General features: G+C 36.0%; 1 protein-coding gene across 4 annotated transcripts in view; it reads left to right on the top strand.

The window, feature by feature from the left end:
• LOC120767254 overlaps nt 1-17,844 on the top strand; it is a 174,463-nt gene that overhangs the window by 51,728 nt on the left and 104,891 nt on the right. For all 4 annotated transcript variants that reach the window (XM_040093117.1, XM_040093119.1, XM_040093118.1 and 1 more), the window contains exon 2: nt 3,199-3,236. The gene's annotated coding sequence lies outside the window, so the exon portion shown is untranslated. The remainder of the gene's footprint in view (nt 1-3,198; nt 3,237-17,844) is intronic.

The following is a 17,844-nucleotide window of genomic DNA, read 5'->3' as shown; positions in this document are numbered from 1 at the left end:
TGTGCTGTCTTCATTGGCTTTGCCGCAGAGCAAATCGTTTGGCCCCATTCTAGCAGTGAATGCATCACCGGGCATTTGTTACACTCCATTTCTTCAATATTTACCTTCGGCCATTTTCGTTAACAAAGCACACGCCTCGAGTATCTCATGGCAGCTGGGTAATTGTACTGTATTGAACCAGTGTATCTCAGCCAAACAAAAGTGCGGAACAACAAGAAAAACGCTCGTAATAGCATAGCGTTTGTTGGCCTGCGACGAAGCAATTACCATGGGACAATCGCTTTTCGCTCAGTCAGCAAAATAAAACGAGCCGATTAATTAGACGCGATTGTAAATTTTTGGGGGCAGATGAGCAACAACAGCAGCAACAATGTGGCGGTGGCGAAATGAAGAGCTCCTCGCAAAAGAGAGAGCACGAAAGCCACAATTATTGCGAAAAACAGGAAAAAGAAACAAATAATGAAGAATAAAATGCAAACAAAACCATTTTCAAGCGAAAAGTAGCAAAACAAAAGCTGCACCAAATCGGACGAGCTGTGCCAATGAAGCAAAACGAAAACGTATGGTGGCTCAAAGCTATAATATTGTATATACGTATATATATGTATATATGTATATATATATCTTATTGGTGTAGATTCTTTCAAAAAAAGAAATATATACATATGTGTGTGTTTGTTGGTCTGGTGAAGGGCAAAGCGCAAATACCATTTCAATTCACAGCAAATGAAGAAGCATTTCGCCCCAAAGACTTCTGTAGCTGCTACACTCCAATGTACTGTTACATTCACGTTAATAATAGCCTGAGAAAATTCGTTCGTCCCATAAGCAAACAAATTTACACGCACACACACACATGCACGCGTAGGCACTGCAGGCTTTGTGGCTGGCATAGCGCTTAGTAGAGGCTGCTTATTTGAGCTTTGCTTTGATTTAATATTTTTGTGGTTTTTGTTTTTCGCCATTGGCATTTATTTTAATCTTCATTCCTCATTTGGCCGCAGCACAAAATTTTTGAGTAAAGCGCACTTCAGAGGAAAACAAGCGCCAAGGTGAAGCAAGATAATTAGGGCTAAATGCCTAATTAAGGTGGGCATTTCAAACTTATTTTGGTAATTTTGAATATTTTTCATAATATTTGTGCTGGAAAATTAAATTACTTTGGTGTTTATATAGCGTTTTACTCAAAAAACCTCACTTGATTGGACTTTATACCGAACCTCTTGGATCTTGGAGTCGTCAAACGAGTCTCTGACAGCTTTTCCTCTGTCCACATATGTATGTATGTACCTGCGAGAGAGTTGTGGGTATGTGAAAGTCGTTGGAGGAGAGCAGCAGTGAACTTCTTTTTTTCCCTTAGCATGGCGGAGCATCTGATGGGATATTTAATCTTAATGCAATAATCTCGATCGGACCATGTCCAGTTAGAACTCTTACAACCATCAGAAGGACCTTGCGTCTGCACATCTGCTGATAGTTCTCCAATGCTTGGTGCGCTGCTCTGAGGTCTAACAGTACAGTAGGTAGGTAAGAGTGCAGCCCTGTTGTATATCGAGCTCAGTTAGTACTAGCTGTTCCATTTTAATGCACTAGTTGTAGACTTTTTTATTATTGTCGTCACGTTTCACCTTCTTGTTCAAACCATTTTGTAGTTTCGATGAAGCTACTAATATCCGATATGCTGTTTGTAGACATCCATTCAAGGTTTGGTGCTTGATGGTTTCCAAGTGTTCTGTGTCAGATCTGTGATAAGGTCTGGGCATTCACAGAGAAAAAATAAAATTGTTTCCTTATTTCCTACTAGTTCGCGGCATCGGCAGATGTTTTTGTAGGACATACCCATTTTCGACACATGTTCTCCAAATGACCAAAGTCCCGTTATAGTAGCAGTTAGTCTGGAGATAATTTTCCTGGACCTATATAATAAGTCGTTAGTTCTTTTCTTGTCATATTTTGGCCATAACTGTTTAGTTATATTGCATTTTGTTATATTTTTTCATCTGTTATTTGCTGGCTGTCGAAATTGTGTATTGAGCTCTCTTTTGATCGACCCTAACGGGCTGATATTAAATCTGCCTCGGATTCGTTTAGGAAAGCTCCTGCCTTTGCCAACTCGACTGCTTTTTCGTTACCGAAGATTTTCCTTTCGCCGGGAACCAAGATTAAGTCTAGATGGAGCTAGTCTTCTAGTGAGCTCAGTGCCTTCTTGCAGTTAAGGACTATGCTGGAATTAGTTATGGGCGACGACAAGGCCAGGAAAGCCGTCTGACCATCCGTGTATATTGTTACTTTATGTATGATCTCGTAGTTATTGAATAGAGCTTCGCAGGCCTTCTCTATGCCCAGTACTTTCGCTTGGACGATGCTAGCCGAAAGAGAGCCGGATAGAGAGAGAAATGTCCAGTAGTGAAACACAAGAAGAAAACAGAGCTCCTGCTTGTTCCCATTCCGCAATAATGATGAGTGAAAACACTATCAAGCACATCAGCCTTACAGTTTCCTGCAATACCGTTGCGGCCTGGCATCCAAACCAGTAGGATCGTAAAATATATCAATGCTAGAGATAAGGAGTCTGGACATCCTTTCACTGGTCGCACTGAGAATGAGCGCACAGTCAGCGAACTGAAGTCTAATATCGCTCCGAAGCAGTGGTTTTACTGTTACCACCTCCGCTTAGAAGACGCTGCAGTGGTCAAGAAGCTTAAAACTGGAGCTGATGGAAAGTTCCGGACAATGAACTTCACCAGCAACCCTCCGTAAAAAAGGTTCTTCTCCAGAGGGTGCTTCCCAGCCATGCCTCCCTCGAAAGTATATGAGCAGAGAAGCAACAGCAATGACTAGATCCGTTTCCACAATAGTCGGGTTTACGTAACCGGAACGGATCCGGAATTTTATCCGGTCAACGATTGTCAACTCGGCAGAATTCTACTGCTATAACAACAACAACAATTAGGCTCGATGACCTGTTAATCCAAGTAGTTTGGAATGATCAAGTACTCTGACTCTCTGAGTCATACAACTGCTGCTATATCTACCGATGCTATACAAGTACATATAATGTTTATTCTGAGTTGGAGAGCACTCTCTTCGCTCTGAACTAAATTAGCTTAATATTAATGAATGTGTCTCAGAATTGTGGAATCTGCAGCGTGGGAACATCAATTTTTTTAATTCAATTATAAATTTTTTTTATTGCAGATTTCAAGGAATTCATGTAAGGCGCATACAAAATTCCGGTGAGTTTCCTAGTATTATGCAAAATTATTAATAATTAATTTGCTCAAAATGTATTAGGGCTTAATGGTGAAGGAAACGTAACCTAAATTTTATAGAAAAAAACAAAAAAAAATATAATTATTAATTATCGGAAGAAAAATGGTGAGAACTATGTCAATATAATATATTAACCGTCGTTTCCCAGTTGATTGATAGATACCCATGTTGAAAGTGTCGAAAAGGATAACGAAGGTATTAGAAGGAGCTTCGTATACGAGAATGGCAGAAGGTGTAAAAAGATCAAAAAGACCCACTCAAATGCACAAGAGAGCCACCTGATAAAATAGAAATTTAAAATCTTATGAGAATATGGAGATTGGGGTGAAAGAACTATAGGAAAAAGAATTCTCTCGACGATGGCGATGTTAGTAAATGGCTACCATCATTATATATAAGTTTCAAAAATCCGGATCTTAGAAAAAATTCCAGCAATTTACAGATGACTTATTTAAAAACTTCTTTATTTACGGCATAAAATTTATTGCAGAGCTTTTTTGCAACAAAATTGAGTATAAATAATTTGCCAATTTCCGGCGAAGCCTCGATTTATTGGCATTACGTCAATGTAAGCATAAATGACGAAAGTTTACATAGTTGACATACATACATACACACATATTCAATGAAAATGCGACCTTTTTTAGAGCAGCCCCACTGTGTTGTTAAGAGTTTTTCACAAAATATTTACATACCTGCAGGCGCTCAACCGTTCAATATGTACAGGAGCTTACTCTTCTTACTCCCCACAGTGCAATATTTCATGCACATTGAAAACTTAATGATTTTTGCTCTTAAGGTGCGTATGTATGAGTACCAAAAATATTGCATACTTTTGTGCGCTTAAGCGGGATTTTTCATGTTATGCTTTGTTCCGGTCGCTGTGTGTAAATTTGAAAAGGCGCTGCTTTTTGAGTCATCAAACCCAGTGAGGGTCTATAGGATTTTTGCCAGTTTTACGTCTGTTTCGTTTACTTGCTTTACTTTTTGTGCTTTAACGTATTTTGTGACAATCTTTTTTCTTGTTTTATGCATAAAAATGCCTTCATTAAAAAGCACATCCGATTGTGTGTGCGCCCGCCAGCCAGCCAATAAAATTTTGTCCACCGTCGCCATTCACCTGTTGACACGCGTGTGGCTGCGGCGCAGGTCACATTGTAACCCCAACGTTTGTAAACACTCGCGTACATGCATATTTACTTGTATGGTTGTTTGTTGTATTGTTGTGCACACTCTGTTTTTGCATGCGACATTCCGTTGTAAAAATATTTCGCATGCTTTGTTGGGAGTTTTTGAGTAGCGTGTAAATATTGATTCGATTTGCCTTTGGCGAAAGAATTTAACTCAATGAAAATTGCGAAATTAAAACCAATAACGCTCGTTGGTTAGCACAAGGGAAATATTTTAATTGCAGTTGACAAAGTAAAACGAGACAAAAGAGAATGTGCTTGTGTCAATCCATACAGGATTTTTTTATTTTGTGATTATTCGATTTTTTTAAACAAAAATATTTGTGTAAAAATTAACTGATTTTTTTTAGAAATTTGCTTGTATTAACACAAATATGATTTATTTGAAAACTAGATTTTCAGAAATGAAAATATTTGTATAAAATTTAGCTTATCTAATTTCTTTTAATAAAAATAATAACCTAAACCAAGTTTAGCTATAATGGGCAAACATTATTTATTAATTATCATAAAATTTGGTTTAGATGTGTATACCTGACAGGCTGTCAAAAGCAGTGTAACATTTCTGGCGGATAAGCAGAATATTATTATTAAATTTCTAAACTGTCTACTTGTAGTTGTTTCTGAAACAAAAGAAAATATTTATTTTGCTAAAATTTGACAAAAATACCTTCAAGCAGATAATTTGACCTCAACTTTTCAATACCATTTTCTTCAGGTCTGAGAAGAGACTAAACTTGTTGGAATACTAATTCAAAGAATAGAGTGGTTATGGAAGCATTGTTTTTGTTCTATGTATTATTTTGGTTGTGAGACCGCTAATCACTTTGCACATAACTTTCGCATACGCTATTTTCATGTTGGAAATAGCACTTTCCCTTAAGAGTTTATATCCATTTCTAAGTAAAAAAATCGATTTTTCCTGATTTTTTGTTTTAAATGAACTTCTAAAAACAGGACTCAGGCGGTAAAAAAATTTTTCTGTTTGAAAGTATATCAAACCCAAAAAGTAAAAGAATTATTATTACAATAGATGAACACAAACAGTGAACGAAAAGCTAACCAATAATTCTAATGATGGATAAAGTAGCTGGTGTAAAAAAACATTTTTTTTATGTAAAAAATAAAACGTTTTTATTTCTGAAAAAAATTTTATTATTATAAAAAACTTATTCCTTCCATCACTATCAATTATATGTAAGAGGCTATACCAGTGTGACCATTTCAAAAAATCGATTTTATTTGGTTTTTCGATTTTCCAAAATATCCTGTGAAATTGGCAAGGTCGTATCTTGAATAGTTTTTGAGTGGCAGGGTTCTATAAAACGACGCTCGCAGGTATAAATTGGATAGTTGAAACTTTAACTTGAACATTATACAAAGAAAATGTTCAGGTGGACGATTATTGCGACGATAAAATGGCAAAAGCGCACGAAAAATTGCAATTGGAGAATGATTATTTGGAATAATCTGTAAACGTTGTTCTTGTAAATTGTAAATATTACTGAATATAATGAAGAAAAATTACAGATCATGACATATGAAAAATGGTTAAAACGTTAGTTTGAAATCATATCATCACTATTGTAAAACCCGGTATATTCGATATATAATATATAATATTATACATGCAAACAAAACACGATTTATATGGGATATATGTAACTCCTTCATATCCTTAGGGTCCGGGATCGGAGCTTCCGGGATATCAGCTTCTTTTTTGGTTCTGTGAAGTCATTTGATCGACTCTCTTATATTTTCGCAACAGTCTTTCGAAGATCTACTGGCTTCATGGTCTTTAGAGCTTCTCGAAGCTCTTGACCTTGAAAATTATTTGTCATACTAAAAATATTATAACAAGAGCGAATTTTTATTATGCTAGCAATTTATATGGGTATATATGTATATGTCAGTTTTCCTTTAACTGGAGTGCTATGATATTACATGCGTAAGCCTTTATATAGAGAGTTTAGTTAAGTAAAACTATACTATATAGATAAGAATATCTCTGCTAAAATCTAAAGGTTGATTCACATACATCATTTCCTTCGCTTTGCTTCAGACGTTTGCTTTGACAGTTAAGCTCGATATATGCTTTTGTACGTATACCTTCTTATTGAGGGAAGCAAAGCAAAGCGAAGCCGAATATTGCGCAATTCTCATTTATTTGACGCTTAACCAAGCAACACTCGCTATTATTTTTTGGATCCAAGCATACATACAGACATACAGACGCTTTGCTTTCTTCGCTTCGTTGTTAATTTTGAATTATGAATTTTGAACAAAAATGAGGAAATACTTATGTGAATCGGTCGTAATAAAACTTGAGAGATATTTTTTCTTGTCTAAAGTACATTTTGAGCATCGAATTACGTTTTGGCTGATAGTTAAATGCTCTAAGAAAAATTCATTCTATTCTTGATATATTAAACACAATTAATATAAAACCACATTAAAGGCGACAGACGGCAACATCCATCAAATACTAATATACATACGTTCACATTTGAACACTTTCTAGTTTTTGATAAAGCTTTCTATCTCCGTCTCTCTCTAATCTCTTTAACTTCACAGCAGTATAATAATCTTATGCCTTCCTTGAGCCTCCCAGACTTCTATGGCTATCGTTAGCTGCGGTATTTCTTTGAAATTGCACGAAATTATTTTACAGAAATATTGAAAATTAATTGAAAACAAATTGGAAAAAGTTCTTAAATCATACAAAATGTTTTTTCATTTGAATATATATGTACATTCAAACGCGCCCTTGCAGTGCCAAATTCAATTAAAATTGCTGGAATGAAATTTCGAAAGCAAAAGCTAGCAAAGATTACGAAGATAAAGCAATATAAACACACATATGTATGTACACGCATGCAGTTGCTACAACTATAATCATTTCCACTTGAAGCGATTGCAACAGAACTCAACTATTTTACATATGTACATACACACCTACCTGCACTGGTGGCGTTGACTACATCCGTAGCTTACAGATTTTATGACCCGAAGCATCTGGCACAATTGTGTATGAGAGTGTGCATGTATGTGCTATGCATGTCCGTATAATCTGCAATTGAAATAGTTTAATTTTAGAATCGACCTTGACAATCTCGACAAGTAAAATTGTAAAAACTGACCTTCCCCAGCCACATTTCGTTTGACTGGCATGACCATTTTACCCATACTCACAGCGCTGTGTGTGTTTGCAGATGTGTGTGCATTTGCCTTGCTGACGATGCCACAATTGGCTTTTCAATTTTTTTGCTAAAACAGATAAGTATCTGAATGTGTGTTAGTATATGTGAACACCTTTTAATGATTTTTTAATATTTTTAAGCATTTTCCTGACTACACTAAATGCTGGACTCGCCTGCTCAACTTAGTACCTCGGCTGTTCATCTTAGTACCTGCCCAATATTTGGCGTTACATAACTAACTTTTGGTACACAACAAAGCATTTGCTTTGATATTCATGTGCCGGCATGTGTGTGTTCGCAATTTTAAGTGCCTCGCCGCTCAATGGCGATAATAATTGATGCGATTGAGTCGGCCAAACGGATGTACGGTCGGTCATACAGCCGACACAAAAATGGCAACGAAGCTTCATAAAACACCAGCCGGAGAGCAATAAAATTAATGGGCGTAACAACATCAACACAGCAGATCAAAATCACCGGAATTATAGTTACTGACATTAAAAGTGAATATGAGGCAAAAAAAAGATGAAGATATAAATAAATAATTATTTTTCAGAGAGAAAAACAGAATGTCAGTTTGGTTTGAGGTCGCTGCGGCAATTATTGTGCGTATAAAAAATACAATGCTGAAAAGTCTCTGTAATATTTGGTTTATGAAAATAGAAAAGATGTCAAAATTAAAATTAGTTAAAGGTTACTTTTCAAAACTTACATTCTTCTGCATTTAGAATGAGAAAATATTAGCACTGAAAATATATCGAAGCTTAATTTACTTCGATTTTCTTTATTTAGTAATAATGATAATAAGCTTGTACTTTAATGATGGAATATATTGATGAATCGAAAGCTCAAAGACTTACAACAAGCAATCAAAACTAGACCTTATGATGTATGGGCTTCCATTAGCACCATTAATCATCCGCCTAGCACCACCAGAGGCGTGGCAATCATCAAGAGTTTACCACGATCGTTCACCCAATCGCTAGGAAATTGCAACTTGCATATGTGGTTGTATTTCTTCTTCTTCTAAGTTTTTATATTCAAATTTTTAAAACAAGATACCTTCACCTTTCAATGCTCATTTGAAAAAGTTATAGTACTTTAGCCCCAAATAGTTTCGGTAAAGAATGAAAGTTGACAGATCGCAGATTATTGACATTCGTGGCTGCTTCTTCCTCTTCTAAGTTCCGTTATTCAAAGCATTAAAACAAAAGAGCTTTACCTTTCAATGCTCATTTGAAAAAGTTGTAATAATTTCGCCCCAAATAGTTTCGATGAAGTATGACTGCTGCCAGATCGCAGATGAATGAAATTCATATCTGCAGTTAAGACAAACTCATATAAAGCACAATGATGGATAGCGGCCTATCCTTACATAGTGTCTGTAACAAAAGTGACAGTTGATAGACTACAAAGGGTGTCAGCATGAAAATAAGACAGGAATATGACATTATGACAACTGACAGTAAAAATGACAGGTGAGTGATGTCAGAAGAGGTTTCAAGCATAATCCATAGATGTTGAAAAAATATCTTGAAAAAATTATTCAATAAAAATATGACAAGTGACAACTAATATGTTATGAGAAAATAAGTATTTCTTTTTGAATAATTTAGTATAATAAAGATAATATTGAATAGAAATTCAACGAATTAAAATAACAGGTGGGCCATATAAAATTTTAAATTTAAAAAGTCAATAAAGAAAAAACGGCTTGATATTTTTCAAAGGTATAACATTTATTTAAAAGGTGGTTTTATGAAATTTATTTGTGAAAAACAATTTCGGACAAATGACCACCACGGCTGAGTTTACAGGAGCTTATCCGATCCACCCAATTTTGGAGTACTTTCTCGATGGTTTCAGGCCTTATGGCAGCTACAGCAGCTTGAATCTCGTACTTTAGATCTTGAATTGTTTCTGGATGGTTGGCGTAACATTTATCTTTAACAGCTCCTCACAGAAAATAGTCCAACGGAGTTAACTCGCAGCTTCTGGGAGGCCAATTCACATCACCTCTTTTGCTGATTATGCGATTTTCGAAGACAGGGCGTAAAAGATTGCGCCCCAAATGTGACAATTCTGCTTGTTAACGTAACCATCGAGGTGGAAATGAGCCTCGTCCGAAAAGATGATTTTTCCGTAAAAATGACCATCCTCGGTCAAAGTTTCAAATTTTCAATATTTCCCAGTTTTCTTCTAGTGAATAGCGACCCATTTCGTAAATTTTAGACTTTTTACTGAATATCTGTCACTTTCCGAATGGTATTTGACGTTTCCTATGTCGATATATAGATAATTCAAATTTAAAACGTTAGATGGCCCACCCTGTACAAGCATGGTAATATAAAGAAAAACGGAAAGTAGATGTCATCATATAAAGGAAAGAGAATATTGGACATATTAGTTTGAAGAGATTTATTAAAAGAGTAATTTTTCATAGTAGAGAGAGCATCTTAAGCCGGAATGCGCAACTTTAGTCCGCTAACCTTAACCTATTCCCAACTGGTGTCCCCCACGGAACCCTCTACCTAATTCGAGGTATTACTACATGGAAAAGAGTTTTTTTGAGTATATATTATATTTCGGCTTATAACTGAAATAAAAGCCGATTTAATCAGTCTATTTTATATGGAATATGAAAACTTGCTCAAATTTGATCCGGATTGCCATAAAACTACACTTTTATGTATTTTTAGATAGAACAAACTTGTTTTTTTTTCAGTTTCGACTCATTCTTGAAGTCTCGTCACCAATAATAATTAGGTTGCTGGACAGTTTCGACATCGCATGCATAAGTCTTATTTATCTTATGGTTATATGTTTTCTCCATTTTTATTCATGTGAGTTGTTGGCTATTGTTGATCCTTATCTAATATAGAACCAGTCCAAGCCATTAATAAGATCCATCCATCCATCCATCAGCGATGTTGAGATACTCTGCGATCTCTCTGATCTCAACAGGACTTTAATTTTTTCGATATTATCGTCATAAACACTGACGGATGCATGATCTTTAGACAAATTTTCGATGACTTCACGACTTCCACTGAATGTTTTATGTCACTAAAATTTCTAAGTTTTCAATAAAATAAACCACCCACACCACAACCGCAAAATTTTCGGTGATTTCATAATGATGATTCTATTGGAAACTAAATTATTAACAAATTTGTTGTTAAATTTTTTCTATGGTGAAAAACGCAGAATCAATTTTCGAGACAAACAGCTCACATAAATATAAATAAACACAAAGACTGTAACCGTCTAGCGAAAGTTTTTTTTCGATTAGGTGTGTGGGCATAGTTTATTTGGACCAGTCCGGGTCAAATTTGATCACAATAGAATTGAAAAGGAAATCACTAGTTTCTGACCCACAAATTCTACTTAAACAATATGAGACGAACATTTCAGAATTTTTATATAAGACTACATATATATGGACCAGTCCGGGTCAAATTTGACCACGATAGAACTGAAAGGTAAATCAATAATTTCAGTATGAAACGAAAATTTCAGAATTCTCAAGTACTCCATGAGACACAAGTGATTTCTGTAGTGTTAAATTTACTCAACATATACAAATATTGATGTTATATGCAAAAATAGGCACTGACCTTCTTAAGCCACTTACAGCTCTATTAATAATCATATTTATCACATCAATGTACACAGTTTGACAGCTGACGTCCAACAGCTGATTGATGGATGATGACAGGCGAGAATTGAGCGTTGTTAGACCAAATCACTACCTTCCTTCCAGCATTCCGCCTAAATTATACACCTTAGCGCATTTTACGCACACGCGTTCGAACTTTTTTGCACAAAAACAATTTGCGAAGCTATTTTCGCACGTGTGTGTCCTCTGGCGGCCGTAAGTGAGCGAGCTTTTAACTACACAGCCATATTATTGTCACGCAATAAAACGCACAAGCGGAGCTATAAAGTGCGGCAGTGACTATATGAGCAAATACATACCTGTGAGTTGGAAATAGTGCGTTGCGCTGGGTAAGTACCGCTACGCTTGGAAGCCATAAATCCAATTACGCATGGATACCCGAAAATAAAAATCAAATAAAAGCGAAGCGCACAATAAAAAGGCTCGTGATTCTGGTAGCCAAAAAAGAGCTGCTGCTTTACGAGTACAATGGTATTTCATAATTTGATAACCCACAGCACACATGGTGCCCGGCGTTGACTACCTTTTTCATCTACTCCATTCCACAGCAAAACCGATTGGCACAAGCACACAAAGGAATGAAATCGCCAGCGATAATAGCTGCTAAAGCGTGACAAAAGCGAGTGAATTATAAATAAAGTGTGAGCACTGTGTGCCCCAAATGCAGCGCAAATAGCAACAAAATGAGTACTTTATGGCCGGTAAAGGTGCTGTGCGGTCGGCAACGGAACCGGAAGTACATGTGGTTTTAGAGTGCAACAATAACATTGACGGTATTAGTTTACTACAGTTAAGGATAGCAGAACAGGCGAGCTGCCAACACAGGTGTCTTCAAGCTAGTGGTAGTGGCAAGCTAATAGTTTGCTGCCATCAGGTGTATGCTTGCGGTGAGCAGAAGTGTAGAGGGGGGCAATTTGCGGCGATATTTATGAGAATTTGCGGTGACGGCCTACAGGATATGGTGAGGACAAGGCACACGTGTGTGTTATTGCTGTAGATATTTATGTATAGATATGTATGTATATTAAGGTAATTTGACACATAAATGGTTTCAAGTAATTTAATTGCGAAATAGAAGAAAATAAGTTATGTTTAAGGTAGTTTTGACGAGCAAGAATGGTTAGTATACCCATTGTCTCTTCATGAACATATGTCCAAATTTGCCAAATTTTTGAAAATCTAGAATTGTGGGCGAAATATGATATCAAATGGTGATTTGATAGTGTTTAGTGATGTGATATCACATCAAAAGTACCAGAAAGAAGAGTTTAGAAAAATTTTAACTAAATTTCTTTGCCAAAATGTACTACTGAACAAAAAGCATTAAATTCAGGCCATAATTAGAAACTTATTCTAAAATATGTATATTGAGTAGTCGAAAAAGTCTTTTCGTATTTCTTATCAAATTTTCCAGATCGGAAGCGAGCGATCCATTGTTGTGCTACACGTGTATGACACAATGTGATAGGTAGCACTATAGAGATATACGACTGCAATGACATCTATTTACTAAACACGAAGAAACTTTTTCGAATACCAATATATTAATAAAAAAATCCATCCATAAACATCTCATTAAGCTTGAAGAGCGGTAATATTATGTTCAATAATTGTCCACTAAAAAATTTGTACCAGACGATTTTAATTTATACTAAAATAGGTAAAACAATAATTCATTTGTTTCACTGGCTACCCTTTTTAGCCACACAAACCTCATTTGCTTAAATCCGGCTTTAATTTTGCTCTCCTTGTTTACTCGCCTGTTTGCGTACGCTTGTGTGGGTGTGTATGTAAACAAACATCAAGGTGTTATATAATGATTAATTACTGTCTCATGTGTGAACCACATACAAGCGTATACAAACAGCCTTAAACATATACATATATGTATAGTAGATAATTATAACAAGCTTTAGCGCTTCCATTTTGAGCCCAAAAACAAAGCCGTTTTCATAAGCTCAAATGCGTTTGATAAGTACTATCTTAGGGGTTTAGCGAAATTTTAATTAGTCTCACCCAAAAGCCTGCTATATAACGAGACATACGGAATTTTGAATTGAACTTTAAAATGCTGTAAAAATAACTTGAAAATTAACTTCAAAGTCAAATATAAAAAAATGAAAAGTAATAAACTTAAAATTAAATTCAATACTTGGTCCATAGCCCTCTATTTTTATGACGCTTTCAATACGTTTTGCGGTGCTTTCATTTCATCCATGTTTCCACCAGCCCCTTCATACTTTTCTAGCCGTCTTTTCATTATCACTCACAAATCATCTCAATTGGATTTAGATCAGGGGATTGTGCCGGCCACTCCATTATGCTGCTGTCGTAACTACTTTGGCGGTGTGTTTTGGATTCCCGTTCTGTTGGAAGCTCACTTCGTATTCAGGGTAGGCGCTCAAATCTACGAAGTCTGGCAAATTGGTCTGCAAAATGTTCAGGTAGTCTGCCTTCTTCATTACACCAATTAGGAGACCCCATATGCCACCATGTAAATTATCCCTATACCATTAGTTTGCCTCCTCCGTGTTTTACTGTTTGCTTTTCATGATGCCTTTGGATACTTTCTTTAGGACAGCGCCAGTAATAGCTTATCCCATCAGACTGAAATTGGTTAATCTTCACTTCGTCTGCCTATTTCCAGTCATTTCCAGTCCTCTATGCCAACTGTTTTCGCCGACAGCTAGACGAGCTTTAATAGCATTTCTGCTGCTTTAGGCATTTCTCGTTCCATCAAACGTGCATCAGAGTTTGTCAATAGTTAGGCCGTCGCCAATTTGTCGCGTACGTACAATATTTCGCCTTTTTTGAACTATTGTGTTAGCTTATATGTAGTTTTTCGACCATTTTTCTCGACGAATTCCCATCTTCCGTCAACATTAGGATGCTGTTTTCTACTTCAACACGTATTTTTTTCATTCTGCCAATTAAATAGCAATGCTGTCACTTCAACTCTTTTTTACAAATAACATAAAAAGTAGGTTAGGGTAGGTTAGGTTTATCTGGTAGGCCAATAAACCACGCATAGCCCCGTTTTTGTCCTTTGCTGTACCAGAGGGAGCTTACTAGCTAAGTCCCAGAGGAGTAGTCATCGTTTAGGATGCCTGCGCTAAACGCGAATTTTACAAATTTTATTCCGTGGTCTCACTGCCGATACCGCCTCCAGTGTATCGTACTGTGGGGACCGCAAATGCTTACAGCGTAGTCTTGCCAATGTGAGGCAAGTGCACAAGAGATGTTCAACTGTTTCTCTGGTGCCCTGCTCTAGGCATTTCCTGCAGTCTTCTTGATAGATCGAAAAGTATATTTATATGTATATAAATGATCAGTGTGGCGATTGATCGTTTTACCTATGTCCGTCTGTTTGTTCGTCCACCTACGTGAATATAAGCGAACTAGTCCCTCAGTTTGGGAGAAATTGATTTGAAACTTTGCACTCGTACTTTTCGCAGAAAGAAGCTTCTCATTTGTCGGAAAGCATATAGCTGTTATACAAACTGACGGATCACAGTTTTAAAGAAACATATCATAGATAAAACTCACATATACTATACTATGTACAAAAGTAGTCAATGTAAAAGGCTTGCTTCTGTTCACTTCTCTTTGAAGAACCCACTCTAACAAATGGCGCATAAAGCTTACCCCACACACCGTGTGGCAAGTCGACTGACATGAATTACGGAGGTCTCCAAAGGTAGTCTAATTATTGTTGAAGCGAAAAGAGACAGATAAAACAAGACACACCAAGCACAAAAAGTAAGATAATGCAACAGAAAAAGGTAGCCGCAGTAAAGCAATGCTACCACAGAATGAAAAAAAAAAGATTTTTATGCCTACCTTTTTGCACCAAAACACAAAATGTAGGTAAAAAATGGAAGATAATAAAAAAGAAACGTCTAAGCTGAAATTAGAACATGAGAAAGGAAAGTGGCAAAGACAAACTCTGAAAGCTGAGTTCAAGTAGCGTAGTGAAGCAAGCGGCAGACTAACCTTCTAATGCAGTGCAACTGAATGCCTTTTTGTTGGTATGCAAATGCGAACAGATGTGTTGGAGAGCGTTAGAAAAAAGTGAAGGCGAAAATTATATGGCCTGAACTTTTATCTCATTTTCAGCTTTTTTAGCGCAGATTGAAGCGAGTGCTTTTTAAGACTTTCCTACACGAGTTCTAAAGAATGTAATTCCTAGCTTTTACACTCAAATACACACATACATGCATGTGAATGTATACAGCACACACAACCATAAAAATATGTTTCGTTTTAAAATTGTATTCCCGTGAGTTTGCATTTTCATTTGTCAAAAGCGAGAGAACTCACACACACACACACACTTATGTATGTATATAGGTAAGCACACTGTAATTAAATTTCTTGCTGAAAATATTAGCAGCGGGCGCTGACACTCTGGGCCTGTAATTTTATGCTATAAGCCAGCAGGAAGCTTCTGCAAGTGGGCGGCATTAAACACCATTTCACACTTTGCCTGCCATCTAATTTATTTTATTGCCTACATACAGACACACATGCGTATAGCCGCTGTGGAGTCATGCGGCGCAAATTTCTCAAAATTAATTTGTACATGAGGAGATTCCATTAGCATTTGGTTTACTGCCGCTCTAATATCTTAAATAAACAGTAGAAGTATTTTGTGCTTTTCCATTTTTGGTGCACAGTGGGGGATTGCGCTCTGCTTAGAATATCATTTTGTAGCGAGTATTCAACTGATGTTGAAAAGCGACAGTTAAAAAATGATTTGAGTGGAGAAAGCTATATTTTTGTTTGGGTGGTATTCTTGTCGAGAAATAAATAAGAAAATGATTTTTCTTTATATTTTTCAAACTTCAAGAATATGTTTGCAAGATAATTCGGATTTCGAAACCTTAGATATTTTAGTATCCCAACTGGCTCGGCAAAAGAACTAAGACTTTACCGAAATTTTAAACTCGTTTTTCTCGAAATTGTCTTCAAAACGAAACTCGCGATTTCTTGGGTTCATTGTAATGCTTGACAAATTTAACAACTTTTAGAATGCTTTCATTATAGACTTGTCTATCTGCCACTAGCCCTATCCCCAAAATGTCAATTTTTACTATTTTTTTTGTTAAATGAAGCTTAAAATCTCACCTTTCCAACACTTTATGGTATGACACAATGTGATTCGTAGCACTGAAGATATACGACTGCAACAACATCTATTGACAAAATACGAAAAGACTTTTGACTAGCCAATATTTAAAAAAAAACTCGAAACCATCAAAAACTTGATTCAAAAAAAAATTTTTCAGGCGGTCGCCATTACGTGAATTATTTTTATCGAATTTTCCGCAGAACCAGATTAAAAATTTGTTTTGTTTCGGTTCAAATTTCGAAGGGGGTTGAAATTGTGGATATAGTATCTGGTAATAATTTCAAAGAATACTTTTGTATATGTATATAGTAGGATGTAAAAAAATTAAATAATAAGTAGTATTACTTAAAAAATACAGCGTCAGACGATTTGTGTGGGTTCAAACATGGTATATCCTAAGAACTTTAAGGGTTTCAACTGAGAACCGTTTCGGTTCAGTCTTTATCGACATTTCAACGAATTATTCTCGAATAACTTCGACTTTGCAGTGTCTTAACCCACTTTCTATGTTAACCTGCGATAAGTCGAAAGAATTTTTTCTCATAAATGTTGAGACCGATTAACTAATATCACATTTCCGTAAAAGTAAATGACTAATATTCATACCCTGAATAGGATAAGTTTTCCACGAAGTGCATTACACCCAGAAGGATACGTTGGGGTCCCTTTAAGATATATATGTATATCATTATATATAAAAATTACGTGTCAGGTTGTTTGTCCGCGATGGACTCCTAAACTATTGGGCCGATTTTAACAAAATTTAGCACACTGTGTCCAGTTTAAGGCAACTTAAAAGATAGGATAGTCAAAAAATCAATTCATAAATAAGAAATACAGTGAAAGCTATATTAAATGAACGCTTTATAAAGCGGACAACTCTATTAACTGGACAGAAAGGCTAGCTCGTCGGTGTTCGTTTTTAGGTGATTTTACTGTATATATTTCTAAACATACGCATGTATTCACAGTCCCCCAAAAAAATATAATACAGTTGAACTCCCATAACTCAAACTTCTATAACTCGAAGTTCTCCACAACTCGAACTCTTGAATTAGCAATAGAAGTCAAATCGCTTACAAATTTCCTGCCATAACTCGAAGTTTTTTTGTGGATTATGGTGATTCGAGTTAGGAAAGTTCAACTGTAATTTTCAGTAAAATACCAAATCATAGCAGTCATTTCTCAGTTAGGTTCTGGTAAACTTAACCAAGATTCTGTTTTTAGGTAAAGAACCTTTTTTAACTAGAACCGACAGATGATAACTTGTATTCCATATGGTGATATGTATTGCTAAAGAATTATGTTCGGGACAATGCAAGCTATTATTGAATTTTATTATTTATAATTATCGAAAAGCAGCATTCAATA

Source organism: Bactrocera tryoni, chromosome 2 (assembly GCF_016617805.1).
Source record: "Bactrocera tryoni isolate S06 chromosome 2, CSIRO_BtryS06_freeze2, whole genome shotgun sequence".
Classification (NCBI taxonomy): domain Eukaryota; kingdom Metazoa; phylum Arthropoda; class Insecta; order Diptera; family Tephritidae; genus Bactrocera; species Bactrocera tryoni.
This window is presented reverse-complemented; position numbering and strand designations above follow the sequence as displayed.